This window comes from Megascapheus bottae, chromosome 8, assembly GCF_031878675.1.
Source record: "Megascapheus bottae isolate mThoBot1 chromosome 8, mThoBot2.hap1, whole genome shotgun sequence".
NCBI classification, from domain to species: Eukaryota; Metazoa; Chordata; class Mammalia; order Rodentia; family Geomyidae; genus Megascapheus; species Megascapheus bottae.
In genome coordinates, this window is record NC_143516.1 from 49,729,910 (window position 1) to 49,748,006 (window position 18,097).

The window sequence follows — 18,097 nt, forward strand, 5'->3', positions numbered from 1 at the left end:
ATCATATTAACACTTCATGAAAATATACTAATGCATATTTACTTTCTATGATTTTGTGTGTTCCTACTAGTAGTAGTAGTTGTCATCTTTCACTAATATATGTTGTGAAAATTCATAACACCACCTCCTGAAAAGATTAATTCAAAATATTAGTAAAAACTGCTTTTAAGGTTTTTGTTGCTCTTTTTTGAATTTGAGGGAATGAAGTCACTCATATGTTTAGAACAATATACACATTTAAGATATTTTTGTAAATAAAATTAACTAATTATGAAATTGTTATATTTCAAATGCTATATTAGAACCTGCTCCTTCACCAAATTTAAAAATTTACCTCATATATATTGTAAAAATAATAAAAAATTGCTCACATAACATTTATTTTCAGCAATTAAAATTATTTGCTTTTTAAAATCATCAAATTCCCTATTTATATGGCTTTTTCCTTTCAAAATTTATTTTTACCAATTAGAAATATGTTTTCTCATTGAAGATTCTTTCTAAGGATCAAACTCAGAGCTTTTTATTGGCTAACACAGTACTTTTGGCATTTTTTCCTTTACTTAAACTTTATTTTTAAATTAGGATAGGCTCATATTATGAGGAAGTTTCACTGTGATAATTCTGTAGAAACATACATTATTCTCTGAACAATATCTAACATCAATTATTTTCCTTAACTTTTTCACTCCTTCCTTTTTCAGACATTTTAAGGTGAAGGATGATTCTGAAGAGTAAAGATGTACAGGGCATGGTGGCTTATGCCTGTAATCCTAACTACTCAGGAGCTGAGATCTTAGGATCAAGATTAAAAACTAGCGTTGGCACAAAAGGACCTGAGACTCTGAAAGTGGGGCTTGGCTCCAGCTGAATTGCTTAGGCTGAAAAACAAACAAACAAACAAACAAAAACAAATGGGTCTCTCAGTCTGTCCATATATCCATCATTATTATCATCATTATTATCATCATCATCATCATCATCATCATCATCATCATCATCACCATCATCATCTATATATCTATGAAATCCATTTCCTTCTAATTTGTTTTCAAGTAATTTCATTTTTTTTTCTTTTCCTTTTTTTTGGGAGGGAGGGAGAGGCTGGGGGATGGATCATGGAGCTTGAAATCAGCCTAGGCACTGTCCCTGAACTCTTCAGCTCAAGACTACCTTCCTGGAGGGGGACAGAAGATGGTGCCAAGACAATAGGGACACTGCCTAGCTCTCCCTCACAAAAAGAGAGAACCAGGGAGTCCCATGAGCCAACTACCTTAAGAAATCCACAACAAAAAACTCAAAAAGCAATGGAGAAGGACTCAAACTGGAAAAGATATCCAAGTTTCTCAAAGAATTCGGAACGCGAGGACCCCCTCCTCCACCCCTCACCGAATGCTTAGCCCCGAAAAGCGGCGGAGGAGGGCGCCGGGCTGGCAGCCCCGACCATTGCAGAAACCAGCATAGGACCGGACCAGCGAGCCGCAGAAGCAATGGAACCCAGACGCAGAACCAGAACAGCAAACAGCGGAACCCAGATGCGGAACACAAGCGGTTCAGGAGACCAGAGGGGAGTGAAAGACTCCCCACCACCGTGGAACACCCACAGAGAGAACACAGAGGCTTGAGTAACACAGCGGGTCCCCAAACCCATCTGGAAAGCAGAGCTGGTGCCAAGCAATAGAACTTAACTCAGATCCTTCCACCCCGCCCAAGAAAGACTGGCAGGAGCAGGGGGCAAGGAATTTAGAATCCTGTCCCTTCCCTCAACAGCCCCCTCCCTCAGGCCATTGACTGGAGACTGGCAGGCTGGCCATGCTAAGACCCAGCACCCCACCAAGGGAGGCGGAGCTGTCTCAAATCCCACCCCCTCAACAGGCTCAACTCCCAGCCCTCTGACTGGAGACTGACAGGCGGGCTACACTAAGACTCAGCACCCCACCAGGGGAGGCAGAGCTGTCCCAGCTCCCACCCACCCAACAGGTTCCTCTCCCAGGCCACTGGATCTGGAGTGGAGGGCGCTGAGTCCCTGCCTTACAGCAGCTGGTGGGGTGTACAGGAAAATAGGAGCCAGCATTTGTCCCCCTCAGATCTTGAGCAGGGCATCCTCCAGCTGGGAATCCTGAGTAAGACAGCACTGAGGGGCCCCCCACAGTCACAGACTCTCTGACAAAGCAGTGGGAACACAGCAGGGATCTGAAGGGCCAACCAGCAGCCAAGCTCCCCTTCTGAGAATCAGAAAGGCAAGGCTCCGCCCTTGGAGCCCTCCTCCTCAGCTAGGTCCTGCCCCTGGTAACAGAGGGGTCTCCTGCTGGTTCTGTAGCTCCGAACTTCATCAAGCAAACTTTACTTTCACTGAAACCACACACAAATTGAAACACAGTGATTGTTGGTGACTTTAACACACAACTCTCACCTATGGACAGATCAACAAGGCAAAAACTCAACAGAGAAACCTTAGAACTGAACAACTGTATAGACCAACTAGATCTAACAAACATCTGCAGAATATTCCACCCAGCAACAACACAATATACGTTTTTCTCAGCAGCACATGGAACATTTTCCAAAATAGACCACATCTTAGGCCATAAAACAAACCTGGACAGATTCAGAAACACTGAAATTATTCCCTGCACTCTCTCAGACCACAAGGGCATCAAATTGGAACTGAACACACATCTCCACCAACGAAAACCCTGTAACTCATGGAGACTGAACAACACATTGTTGAATCACCAATGGGTCATCAAAGAGATCAGAACAGAAAGCCAACAGTTAAGGAAAGTTAACAAAAAGGAGCACACAAAACACTAGCTCCTTTGGGACACAGCAAAGGCAGAACTCAGAGGAAAATTTATAGCTCTGAGTGCCTACAATAACAAATTAGAAAAATCGCAAACCAACCCTAATCCCACTAGAAGGAAGCAAATTTTTAAAATCAAAGCAGAAATAAATGAATTGGAATCCCAAAAAAACTATAGAAAGAATCAACAAAACAAGGAGTTGGTTCTTTGAAAGAATTAACAAAATTGGCAAACCCTTAGCAAATCCTACCAAAAAAAAGAAGGGAGCATACCGAAATAAACAAAATCACAACGAAAATGGTAATATCACGACAGAAATTACCAGGATCCAGAGTATCATGAGGGAATACTTCTCAAACCTTTACGCCAACAAATTTGAGAATCTGGAAGAAATGGACGAATTCCTGGCCAATATTAACATACCCACACTGAACCAAGAAGAACTAAGCCAACTCAACAGGCCTATTTCAAGCTCTGAAATAGAAATGGCAATTAGAGAACTTCCACCTAAGAAAAGCCCAAGGCCAGAGGGATTCACAGCTGAATTCTATAAGGTCTTCAAAGCAGAGCTCACACCAATACTCCTCAAGCTCTTCAACAAAATTGAAAATGAAGGTTCTTTACCAAACTCCTTCTATGAAGCCAGTATAACCCTAATCCCCAAACCAGACAGAGATTCATCAAAGAAAGAGAACTATAGACCTATTTCTTTGATGAACATCGATGCAGAATTTCTCAACAAAATACTGGCCAACCGTCTACAACAACTCATCAAAAAAAATTATACAGTATGATCAAACAGGATTCATCACAGGGAGGCAAAGCTGGTTCAACATACCACAAATCAATTAATATAATTCAACACATCAAAAGGAGAAGGGACAAAAATCACATGATTGTCTCAATAGAGGCAGAAAAGGCATTTGACAAAATCCAATATCCCTTTTTGTTCAAAGCTCTGGAGAAACAAGGAATCCAAGGAACATTCCTCAATATAATAAAGGCTGTGTATGACAAACCCACTGCTAGTATTACACTTAATGGTGAAAATCTAAAGCCATTCCTTCTAAAATCAGGAATGAGAAAGGATGCTCCCTCTCTCTACTCCTCTTTAACATAGTATTAGAATTCCTAGCCAGTGCAATAAGGCAAGAAGCAAGCATAAAGGGGATCCAGGTAAGGAAAGAGGAAATAAAACTTTCCCTCATTGGAGATAATATGTTCCTGTATTTAAAGACTCCTAAAGACTCTACTCCCAAGCTCCTTGAGCTGATTCAAAACTTTGGCAAGGTAGCAGGGTATAAAATTTACCCTCAAAAATCAACAGCCTTCCTCTAATGCCAACAGTGAGAGGAATGAGGCAACAATCAGGAAAGCAACTCCTTTTGCAATAGCCTCAAAGAAAATAAAGTACCTAGGAATTAACTTAACTAAGAATGTAAAGGATCTTTTTGATGAAAACTTTAAAAAACTAAAAAAGGAAATTAAAGCAGAACTAAGGAAATGGAAAAACCTCCCATGCTCCTGGATTGGAAGAATCAATATTGTGAAAATGACAATCTTGTCAAGGGCTATCTACAAATTCAACGCAATACCCATCAATATCCCAATGTCATTCTTTAAAGAAATAGAAGAGGCAATCCAAAATTTCATATGGAATAATAAAAGACCCCGTATAGCAAAAACACTTCTTAGCAGAAAGAACAGAGCTGGAGGAATATCAATTCCTAAATTTAGACTCTATTACAGAGCTATAATTATCAAAACAGCTTGGTACTTGCACAAGAACAGGCCTGAAGACCAATGGAATAGAACTGAGGACCCAGATATTAAACTATAGACCTATGGCCACCTAATCTTTGACAAGGGAGCCAAAAAATAGAATGGAAGAAAGACAGCCTCTTCAACAAGTTGTGCTGGCAGAACTGGTTAAGCACCTGCAGAAAACTAAAGTTGGATCCTTTTTTGTCACCCTGTACTAGAATTAACTCCAAATATATCAATGGCCTGGAGGTAAAAGCTGACACACTGAAAACTTTACAAGAAGGAATAGGAGATACACTAGACCTTCTTGGCACAGTTTGAAACTTTCTTAATAAGGACCAAGAATCACAACAAACCAGAGAAAGGCTGGATAAGTGGGACTGCATTAAACTGCAGAGCTTTTGTATGGCAAAGGACATAGGTAGTAAACTAATTAGGAAGCCTACAGAGTGGGAGAAGATCTTCACCAACCATACAACAGACAAAGGCCTCATATCTAAAATATATCAACAGCTCAAAAACTGAATCACTCCAAAACTAATCTCCAAAGTAACAAAAAATGGCCTATAGACACATGAAGAAATGCTCAACATCTCTGGTCATAAAGGAAATGCTAATCAAAACAACTCTAAGATTCCACCTCACCTCACTTAGAATGACCAGGATCAAGAAAACTAATAACAACAGATGCTAGCAGGGATGTGGCTAGGAGAGATCACTACTACACTGTTGGTGGGAGTGCAAACTCATTCAACCACTATGGAAAGCAGTATGACAGTGCCTCAAAAGGCTAAACATAGAGCTCCCCTATGACCCAGCAATTCCACTACTTGACATTTTCCCAATCATCCAGAAACAGTCGGAAAAAATGACATTGCCCCATTTGTTAGGAAATGGAAAGTCTTAGAAAAGATCAGATTATGTGGAATAAGCCAGACCAAAAGAACTTAGGCTCATTGGTTTCCCTCATTTGTCATAATCAGTAGAAACCGTGGGCTCTCCTAGCAGAGATTTGCAATAGAACAAAACCTTGATACAAAAGGCCATCTAATAGGATGCTTAATGAAAGGATCTCTAGGATATAGAAACATAAGCCATATAATGAATGATTGTTGTTCTTAAGGTACTATGTTATCTCTCATCTCTTTTGCTGTCCCTTGATTATCTCATATTGTTACAATATCTCACTTTGTTACCTGATATATCGGATATATTTGTATTTTTTTATTTGAAATTGGATAGGGAATGGGGGAAAACAAGATGAGGGGTGGGGGTAGGGGAGAAGAAAATGGGGACCAAGGCATGTGAAAGGGTATCAATGTATGGGAATTAATGCACCATCTATCTGGCAAATATCATGTAACCCTTCTATTAATTACAATAAAAAATATATGAGAAAAAAAGAAGTCCATGAAACTCTTATCTCCAGTTCAACACCAGAAAACAGGATGTGGTTCTATGGCTTAAAGTGTTAGAGCCCTAGTTTTGAGATGAAGAAGTCAGGGACAGCGCCCACTCCCAGAGTTCAAGCTCCACGAAAGACAAAAAAAGAAAAAAAACAAAAAACAAAAAACCTGCCACCACCACCACCACTAGCAAAAATTAAAAATTAATATGTGCCAGGGAACCAGTTGTGCATGTCTACAATCGTAGCTCAAAAGGCTGAGATATTGAGCATCATGTTTTAACATCATCTTAAGACAGTCTGTAGGACTCATCTCCAATTAAAGAGCAATAAGCCAGGAATAGATGTGAGGCTAAAGTGGAATGGGCCTGCAGTGGAAAAAGCTAAGGACAGTTTTCAAACTTTATCTTCAAGCCTGAGATCAAAATGAAATAAGGAAATCAAAATAAAGGAAAAAATAGTTAACATTGCTTGTTTTAAATGCTATTTTGCTGTCTATGTATGATACTTACTAAATAATTTTACCATATAGGCATAGAAACTATTTTCAAAAAAGATCTCTGTTCAATATTTTTACATCATTCTAAGGAAATAATGCTGGGGCAATAATGGGATTATGACAAGAATGACAACTTTTTTCATGAAATTTGAGGGCTTTAATTATAAACAAGAAAAAATAATGATCTGAGAGGAAATGATAGATTGAAATTAGCAGTCTACTGCTTTGCAAACTATTAAATCCATTTGTTGCTAGTGAACAAATATAAAATTTGCAGATACAGCATGTCCCTTTTCCTTTATATTTAGCAAAATGGATTCCTCGCTGTGATAAGTAGAGCAATTGTTAATTTAACCTCGAAATTGGTTCTTCCAAAGCAGTAGGGCATTTTTTTTTTCATTGAAGTCATTGAAGAATAGTTCAGTCTTGCAAATAGTCTAAAATATTATGTTAACTATTTTTCTTTCATGAAAAAGTATTAGAATGATTGAAAGAACATTCTCATTTGTCCCTATACTTGATATATTCCTAATTTGATCTTCAGAATCACACATCAGTAGAGGATTATGAGACCCAATTTATTCATAAATGTTTGAATGGCATGGAGGACTCATATGTGATGAATACTTCAACAAAACTAAGCCCTGACCTAAAATCTCTATGATAATAAAGTCTTTTATTTCCATAATATAGGCGTCTCTCATTTTCGTTTGGTTGAAATTTTAAATATAATTTTGTGCAATTATTAGGGATTGAACTCGGGGGTTTAAATTTTTCTTTCTTGTTTACTTGAGTACAGCTGTTATTCTTTCATTAAACCCCATCATCATTCTTCTTTTTTGTTGTTTAATTAGAAATGGAGTCTCACAGACTTTTCTGTAGAGGTTGACATCAAAAGGCCATCCTGTAGGTCTTTCTAAGTTAGCCAGAATTACTGGTATAATTCAAAGGAACACCTTACTTTATCAGTATTTATATACATTAGCCTTTAGGTCTAATCAGAGTGCAAACTCACACAAAATGTTTGCATAATTTTAATTTTATGTCAGGTCAACCATCCAGTTCATTACCCAAATATAGGTACTTTTGATATTGATATCAGTGACCTTCATTGCTTTTTAGCTAGTGATATAAACTGACATACTTTAATCCTATGGGAAGAAGTAGGATTACAAATCTGATGCCAAAACAATACATTATACTGTAAATTGATGAGGTATGGTGAAACTTACACTACAGTTTATTATTCAGCTTCAATCTACTGCTGAGAATATTAGTAATAGTCATTTGAGACACTAGTTATACACTCTCACAAATCAAGAAACCACATACTATCAGATCACAATCTGTAAGATTTTGTATGAAGAACTGTTATTTCTATTTTCAGTAAAATAACCTCTTAATGATTATCTTGCTTGAAATAACAATATATGTCAAAGTACAAAAGTAGGTTAGATGTCTGAATCTTCTAGAAGTGTCTGATTTTGAAAAACAAGACTAAAAATCAATGCTCAAAATATTGACATTATTTACACTTTTATTTCATATGACAGCTTTAATTAATTCAGATTTGGAGATAGTTTTGGGCTTTTTTTGTTTGTGTTGTTTTTTTTCCCAGTACTGGGGCTTGAACTCAGGGCCTGGGCACTGTCCTTGAGCTATGTCAAGATTAGTGCTCTACCACTTAAGCCACAGAGCCACTTTTGGCTTTTTCTGTGTATGTGGTACCTAGGAATCAAACCCAGGGCTTCATGCATGCATTCTACCACTAGGCCATACTCCTGGCCCTGGAGATAGTTTTTAACCATAAAATATAATTTATGTGTCAGTATATATGAAATATCAATATCTATGAAAGTAGGTATACTAAGAAAATGTCTTAAAGTTTCCCACTGTAATAAGAATGGCCTATAGACATATGAAGAAATGCACAGCAATTCAAAACAACATTGAGATTCTACCTCACTCCAGTTAGAATGGCCATTATCAAGAAATCTACTAACAACAGATGCTGGAGGGGATGAGGCCAGGAAGGATCACTACTACGCTGTTAGTGAGAGTGTAAACTCGTTCAACCACTATGGAAAGCAGTATGGCATTTCCTCAAAAGACTAAACATAGAGCTCCCCTATGACCCAGCAATTCCATGCCTGGGCATTTACCCAAACCTTCAAAGGACATATAAAAGCCACTAGCACAAGGATGTTCATTATAGCACTATTTACCATAGCAAAGATATGAAAACAGCCCAGATGCCCCCCAGTAGATGATTGGATCAAGAAGATTTGATCGTTATACACAATGGAATTCTATGCTGCCATCAGAATGACAGGAAATGGAAAGACTTAGAAAAAAATCATATTAAGTGAAGTAAGCCAGACCTAAAGGAACACAGGATCAATGGTTTCCCTCATTTGTAATAATTAATACACATCTAGGATTCTCCTAGCAGAGGATTACAATAGCTCAAAACCTAGATACATAAGTTCATATAGGATGAGGCTAAATGATAGGATCTCCAGGATAAGGAAACAAGAGCTTTATCTTCTGCTATTGTTGTTCTTAATGTTATTCTCTATGCTATTTATTTACTCTTTTGTTGCCCTTTGGTTAATCTCATATTGTTACTGTATCTGATTTTGTTATCTTTTATATTGTATATACATTTATTTGATTATTTGAAATAGGAAAGGGAAGGGGGGAAATGATTGGGAGGGAGCAGGGGAAGGGAAATGGAGAAAATAATGAGAAGGGGTATCAATGTGTGAGAAGTAATGCATATACTATCTGGTGAATGTAACTGTAACTTTTATATATTAGAATAAATAAATAAATATTTAAAAAGTTTCCCAGTGTATGTTTTTATAAATTTGTTTTACAAAGTTTAATGTTACATTGGAAAATATGTAATTTTTTTAACAATCAGATGTTGCTGAGAATAGTTCCTCTTTCAATACCTCATTGAAATAGTAAAACTAATTAGTAACTATGTGTGCATAAATAACAATTTTAGGGGGTGGGTTGAGAATGAAAAGCACTGTATTTGAACGCTTTCTAACATGCCAGGTAATTAATACTGCTTTTTTTGAAAAATATTCTGCCAGAATCATACTTATATGTATGTATTGAGTATTACACTAAATGCTTACATATCACATACTTATCTTCTTGAAACTCATTTTCAAACAGAGGGATCATCTGAAGATAAAATGCATTCTCTTCTAAACACAGAGATATCTCTGTGCTTTCCTGATATTATTGGCATTATAAATGATCCAACTTCTCATTTTCTCTGTGGAAGGAACGTCTACTCAAATTATTGTTAATGCATGACTTTTTTTTGCCACATCTTTGAATCACAAGATCACAGACAAATAGAAACAAGGAATTCCTCATAACTAGGAAGTACACCTTATCCAGATTACAGTATTTTAGAGAACACAATGGATATCATAAATAAACTATTTCATGAAAGGTTAACATCAGATAGTATAATTTATTAATAAACAAAATTATTTCATCAAACCATCTAAGTGTAAAAATATTTTCATAAATTAACCTCATATTGCATCTTTTCTTCTTGAGAAACATTCAAGGTTTTTATTTCCTTTCTGAGAAAAACATTGAGTTATTGAACACATGGAAAAGTCAACAAAGCCTGAGCAAATTCTAATTTATCTATTTTAAACAATTGATAGAAATCATTTGTTTGTATTTAATCAAATTGTATTAAATACCAAGTGGATTTTCTGAGAAATGAATATCCACATTTCTTTCAGTACTAGAACCTTGAAAATCATCGTAACATCACCTAGGAGAAAGTAGGAAATTATTTGTTGAAACTTTGTTATTCTTAATAACATTTTAGATAGCTCTTATTATCTAACAATTTTATACTAGTTTTTAATTATATAGAAAAAGGAACAAAGAAAATTGGGGCATCGAAATCTTAGTGGTAAGCTATAATCCTGTAAGATGAGTTAATGTATAACATTTCTGGCATCTCCATTTCTTTGCAATAATAATACAGTTAGTATATTTACATCCCCAAGATATAGAATTTAAGTCATTTTGTTCAGCTCACAGTAATTACAGCTCCTCTGATTTAGTATATATATATATATATACATACATATATATACTATATATATAACTATTTTAGTTATCTATTTCATACTGAAGTTCTATCTCTTACATTAAGGACCACATTGTAACCATGAGGGAAACATTCTTTGTATGCTTCAACACTTGAAGCAAGTAGAATCTATAATTTTGGAAGAGAGAAACTAGATTTCAGAGAAGTCTGAGATTCGATTTTACATATGAATTTATCGGCTTATAATTTAATGAGAAATGAAGTTTGAAAAGCAGAAATGGGTACTCTGTTTGACTACCTAATTCAACATGGTGGTCACATTCTAACCAAGTTTTTCTAATCCATTCATGCTTTAACACTTTTACTTTCAACTTGAATATTATACTGTGTCAAAGCATGAATATTTTCCCCACAGGCAAGAGTCAAATAATATACTGTAATACTTATGTTTATTCCTTGGAAACAGATGCTGGAAAATGCTTCCTAAAGAAATGGATCTTGAAAAAGAATAAGGACATTGCTCCTCCAATGAAATTGTGAGCAAATGGTTCAATGAACTTCTGAAATAGGTATTGAATTTTTACAAAAAGTGCAAGAATGCAAGGAAATGGAATAAATAGTGATAGCATTATAATTTTCCTGCACGATTACCTAGAAAAATATTATTTAAAGTTAAAGCTGTGTTAACATCCAAAAATAGGACACAAAGTTTAACAGATAGAGGATATCACTTCATTTAAAAGTTAAAGCACTCAATACTTTCTGAGTAGAATTATCTGGTTAGTTCAACATGATTCATTGATTAATGAAGACATATTTCATTCATAATGAAGTGTCAAATTAAAGAAAATAAAATTGTGTTTTTATAAAGTGTTCCAAATATTTATGATTCTGCATTTAACAGTTCGATTTAATTACACAGTTTTCATGAATCAGCTACAATTTTTACTACCTAAAATTATTCTTAGATTAACCAGAATGTAATCTTGAATTTTTTTCAAGAATTTTGAATGTTTGGTTGAGAAGAAAATATGAACTATTTGTATAAAGAGTACTATCTTACTTATTCTAATGTTTTCTTCACATAATTTTGGAAGCCACTAATTAGTATTCTATGTATTTGTTTATTTTTCTAAACACATAGTTCGTATGTATAGTTTTGTTAATATTATTATTCTATTTTAAATTCACACACCAATTATTTGAAAATTATTTTGATACCTTTATGTTTATAAATTATAATTGTTGTTTCTATATTAAAACATATTATTTAAAAGTTTCTCCTGACTTGTGTATTTTGTGTAATTATAAAAGTAATGATATTGCTTTTATAATTGGAAAATAATGTATAACTTACTACTAAAATGATTGTAAATTCTTTCTGTTAATATATTCATTGGATCAAATAAATACTAATATTAAAATTGCTGCAATAAATCAGTGTTAGGTTATTTAAGTGATGGACCAAAAACTGGTTTTCAGTTTATTTACAGCCCTATGATTTTAGAGGTAGTTATATATCAATTTTCCTTTAGAGAACATGAAGATTAAGTGATCTTAAAAGTGAGAAATATAAAAATTCTACCCATTTTGGCTGGGTGTGGTGGCTCACACCTGTAATCCTAGCTACTAAGGTTCAAAGCCATCCCTGGCACAAAAGGACCTGAGACTTATCTCCAATTAATCTCTAGAAAACGGGGAACCTGGGCTTGGCTCAAGGGCAGGGTGGTAGTCTTGAGCTAAAGACCTCAGGAACAATGCCCAGGCCCAGTGGTAGGGTGGTAGCTTTGAGCTGAAAAGCTCAGAGACAGTGCCCAGGCTGAGTTCAAGCCCCATGACATGCCCCCTCGCCCCCATACAAAATTCTACCCATTTTAGAAGAAATTTCCAATATTTCAACAATCATTTTAAACGTTGGTAACTTTTCAGTTTTTCATTACTATGAGAAGACCCATAGGATCAATTTAAAGGAAAAAAAGGGTTAATTTGGTGTCGCTTCCGCCTCGACCAGCAAGGAAGACGCGACACAGGATTCTTCTCCAAGTGGTTTATTCAGGAACCCTTAACAAGCTTCTTCCTTTCTCCTTCTTTCTTCTTCTTCTTCTCCTCCTTTTTCTTCCGGGACTATCCCTGGTCTTATATGACCTCCGCCTGGCCAATCCTGAAAAGCCACGTGGGAGATGCCGATAGGGCCAACTACGCGGAAGCAAGCCAGAAGCCAAAGCTTAGCCATATAAGGAGTTGTTTTCACAGAGAGCACTCGCCATCGGGATGGCGGAAGGCGGAAACTGGCGCCATCTTTAAGCCGCAGCCCTCACAGCTCCCCACAATTTGGCCCAGAGAGAGAATGTGGAAGAGGAGGGGATGGGGAAGGGAGTGGGGGGGTAGGGAGAAGGAGAGAGGGAGGAGAGAGTGAGTGAAGGGGTGAAGGGAGAGAGGGAGTAAGGAAGAAAGGGAGGAAGAGAGAGAGGGATATGGGGAGAAAGAGGAGGGGAGGGAATGTGGGGAAAAAAGGAAAGGAAGGGAAAGGAGTAGGGGAATGGATATAGAAAAGGGTAAGAAAAGAGAAGGAGGAAGGGAGGGAAGGGGAAATAAAAGTAAAGAAAGGAGGATCTAACCTTCAAATGCATACCCCCAGACCCCTCTAACTTATTTTCTTTAAGCACGGCCCTTCCTAATAAAATAATCAAATCGTGAAGACATTAATGAATTAATCCACTTATTAATCAAAGCACTCCTGCTTGAATCATTTCTCAGTGATTAGATCATTCGTTAAAGACAAAGCTTTCCTTCTCCAGAGTTTTTTGGAGGCCCAATTTATAGTCAAAGTATTAAAATGATCTGTTTGAAAACAAATCAAATGATTATTCAGAATGCAAGAATAGACATTAAAATATGTGTTTCAGAAAACTTACAAGGATATATAAGCACCAATATCTAAATATTTTATTTCTAAAGAACCTGATTTAATAATATATTATTAACTATTTCCAAGCCATTTGAGCAACTATAAACAAGGGAATAAGTTAATTTTCATTTCAAATCTTTATTGACATTAAGAAAGAAATGTGAAATCGTGTGTAGTGTTTTCTCAGCTATGACAAATGGACCACACATGCAGAATCCTATATATAATATGAGAACTAATGCCAGCATCCCAGGAGATGCTATGGTATTTGTTACTCATTTTTTACTCACACAAAAATAATTACTTTTCTGCATTTGACTGCAATTGATTCCTGTTCTAACACTAATTTATGAATATTATATAGCTAGTAGAAATAATATATATATATATATATGGACACTTGATGGTAAATAAAAATATAAAGTATATATCATTTTGGTTTATTTTTTCTCTAAAGAATCTATTTGAAAGCATAATCATGTAATAATGTAGTGCAAGATCTCCATCAAGTCCACTGAAAAACATTAACACTCCATTGTATAATTTAAGAAATTATTCTACCACGAGTCCTGGAGTTTGGCCTAGTGGTGGAGTGCTTGCTTAGCATACATGAAGATGAGAGTTTGAACTCAAGCCCACAACTGGCAAAAAAAGGAAATTATTCAGTATGAAGTTTTGGGGTGTTTGTATTTCTCCCAGTGTTTACATGCAGGACATAATATATATGTTTCTATTGGTGACTATATGTGTATGTATTGTTTTGGTATACTCTCAGGAGTACAATCACTGTGTCATAGGTTATAAAAATGACAAATTCAACAGTTACTTCTTAATTATTGTACAGAGAAGTAGTTTCAGTTTGTAATTTCTTAACAACATATATGAGATACCAAGTCTTAGAAATGGAATCTTCAGTTTTACATCTCTAGATACTGAAATAATATAAGTATATATTTTTCCATTTTCTTAATAATTTTATGTAGAACAAGCATCACATTTTATTTATTTGATTAATCAGTGGTTAAACTTTGTTCATTGAAGGATTTTTATCTGTTTTTTAGGTAGGTATTCTGGGTATCAGTTACATACAAAGCGATCATACTTCTCAGCTTATAAAATGACTTGTAATTTTTAGGGTAAGAAAATATTAGGGTGTGTAGTATGTTGTGCCAACCAAAAGGTAACTTGTAAACCATTAAATATGCACTAGCATAGTGATAAGGATATAGACACAGTATATATACAGCACAGTACATCTCCCTAATCAGATATAGCTATCTGATACTGGATTAATTCTCTCTCAGACTATACCTAATTGTCACAATGAATATTTTATTGCAAGTACAAAGCATGTCCCTAAATTACCTTGTTACAGAAATATTGTGGATCACATCTTTCAGTTATTTGTTTCCCATCCTTCAATTCCTTCCATCTATTAATTTATGAGTATAATTCATCTTGATCAATGCCAACCTTTTCTTTGTTCTCTGTCCATGGAGCCATATAAATTGAATGGGGTTGGGAATGATGGATCATATTTCTAATAGAAACAGTTTTGGGGATTATTGTTTGACTATTTGGTTGGTTTACAAGTAGCTATTAATAAACATCAGTTGGTGAAAGCAAGGGAAATAATGATGACTTAACCTCAAAACACTATGTAGGAGATATTCAGAATGTAAGGGAAACCACTGAGAGAAGTCAAACTTTCCTTTTTTCATGTTCCTATTGATATTCTTCACACTGAATGTTACATTAAAGTAACTCAATTATGTGAGTGAATGACCTCTTAAGCTACAACATCTTTGATAACATTTTCAATTTCGTTTGCAACTCCAGAGACATTTAATGAATGAATTCATGAAAGCACTTTTATCAAGCCAGATATAGTCAAAAGGTAAATACCAGATAAATAAGGCTTCAATATCGCTCTTAAAATTTTAAAGTTAAATTAAAAATTAATACCATTAGGTTTACTTCTAATCTGACAACATCGATTCTTCAGAGCATGAGTGAGAAAATGTTTGCATTTTAAAAGCATATAGAATAATCATCACAATGTTAAAGAACAGAAGATTTTTGAATGTGCCATTTGTGTGTTCTCATATTATAGCATTTTTTTTCCACTGAGGAATCCTAATAAAGAGTTTAACAACATTCAATATGGTCAAAACTATAGTATCAGTCCCATTCTCTAGAGGGTAATAATAGTACAACCGATGGAATTAGCATATGGGAGCCATATGTTGTCCAGAGGGCTTTATCCTAGTTGTGCCCTGTTGACAAATAGCCCAGGGAATTCACAGTGAACTTGCCAGTGAGGAATTATTAACTCTTGTCTTGGAGCAGGTGCTACTCAAACTTTATGTGATAACTGTTTGAGCAATCAGTTCTTTTCAGTATTAAATAAACTATACAACTTCTGGTTGGAGAGGGGAGGGTAAAACTAGGACAGAGCAAGGGAAAAGGTAACATTGTTCAAAAAGAAAATGTACCCTTTATATGTCTTATATTGCTGTAGCCTCTTCTTATATCATTTATACTATAACAATAAGAAATGGAAAAATATTTAAAACATGCCATCACACAAATTTTATTTTATTCTTGGGGTGATGTATAGAGGGGTTGCAGTTACATTGATCAGGTAGGGGGTATATTACTTCTTAAACTTTGTTACCCCTTTCCATGTTTTTCTCCCACTTTCCCTCCCCCATCATCTCCCACTAAGCTTGTTTTTCCCTTACCTTCTCTTTTTCAAATACACAAATAAATGTGTATACAATATATTAGGTACCAAAGTCAGATATAGTAACCACATGAGATAAAACTTAAGGGGAAATGAAGAGAAAAGAAATAGCTTCACATAGTACACTACGAACAACAATCACAAAGATAAACCTCTTGTTTCCATATATTGGAGTTCATTTCATTTAGCATCATCCTATATGGCCATATGTACATAGTTTTGAGCTATCATGATTCTCTGCTAAGAAAATCCTCCTCTGTTAGGAGAATCCTAACCATATTCTAATCCTAACCACATACTAAAACCATGGAGCCTATGCTCCTTTGGGTCTGGCTTACTTCAGTTAACATGATTTTTTCCAAGTCTTCCCATTTCCTTACAAATGGGGCAATGTCATTCTTTCTGATTTCACACAAACTTGTTTAAAAAAACTCTCTAAATTATTAGATTTAATAATTATAATTATATAATTTTTATGTATCACTTGATTATTCCAGCCTCACCTGTGAAAAATATATTCCTCAGTGATAAAATTAGGAAATATATAAGGACATGAGAATTCTATGTGGAAATAATTGGAGTCTTTAAAACTGGAGGAAATATTGTTTGCCCTTGGCAATAAAACAATTTCACACCAATAGTCGGAAATGCAGAGTATGATTTTAGGTTTTTCTCCACCCAGAACAATTTACAGCTTTCAACTGGGCGCAGATCTATAGCACTATTAGGAAATTGTTATGACCAAGAATAATAGGACTGTAAGGAAACTGATGCTTTTGGTCACAAAAGCAAGCCAACAGTATGCTGTTTCATGGTTTTAAATACGGTGAAGAAAATTGTACAATGGTTAATACCCAAAATAATTGTCCATTGGGCTTTGGAAAAGAAGCTTGCATGAATGTCCTGAACTGCCATGAAAAACAAAAACTTTTTCAGTTAAGAAAGCAAAACCCCTGCTTAGCTAATTTATTATTCCAGTATGAATTCATCTATGATTCTTCTAATGTATGATTTGGCAAAGAAATCTGAGTCACTACAAGTTAAAATTTGAAAATGTGATTTCCATAACTTTATTAGTTTTTCCATTTATTGATTTGATTTTTAAACTTGTTCTTGTTTTTGTAAGAGCTTGAAGTACACATTAATTTGTTTATTTGAGATCTCTTTGATTTTGTACTGTAGGCACTCATAGTTATATGTTTTTAAACTTTGCCTTTGTGTTTCCTTCAAATAGGCCTAGATTTAATTTCAAGTCCAGGATTTTTGATTTCATGAATTATCTAATGATCCATAGGTATTTAATAGTATATTTACTCAATCTATGTTTGTTCCGACAGTTTCTGTAGTTTCTCTTGCTATAATTTCTACTACCATTCCTATATGGTTTGTTATGATAAAGAAATTGTTTTTGTAACTTTAATATTTGCTATATGTTCTAAAATGTGATCATTTAGGAGAAAGTAAAATAGGCTGCTAAGAAAAGTATATGTTCCACTACTATAGGAATTGAATATTTTATAAATTCTTCAGTTTAATAGTGATATTCAGTTTTGCTAGAACTTTGTTTTACTTTGTCTAGATGGTTTAAATATTGATGACATTTGTACATTTATGTCAACTACTCTGTTGTATAATAGTACTTACTTGATCTTTATGTTCATTGATATTTGTTTTATTAAATTGAAGGAAACCCAAAGTTTGTTCCATAAATATTTTGAAATATTTTTTAATGCATTGTTACCTCCATTAACATGCAGTGGCCTTCTGTATCACTTCTGACTACTTTTGGCTTTACACTTCAAACTTTGTCAAGTATAAATACATTTGTTCTCTTTGATGCATTTTCCATTTGTGGACATTTTGTTGCTATATCTT

General features: G+C 35.0%; 1 pseudogene; it reads left to right on the forward strand.

The window, feature by feature from the left end:
* LOC150059920 (TP53-regulated inhibitor of apoptosis 1-like) overlaps positions 1 to 18,097 on the forward strand; it is a 178,435-nt pseudogene that overhangs the window by 56,686 nt on the left and 103,652 nt on the right.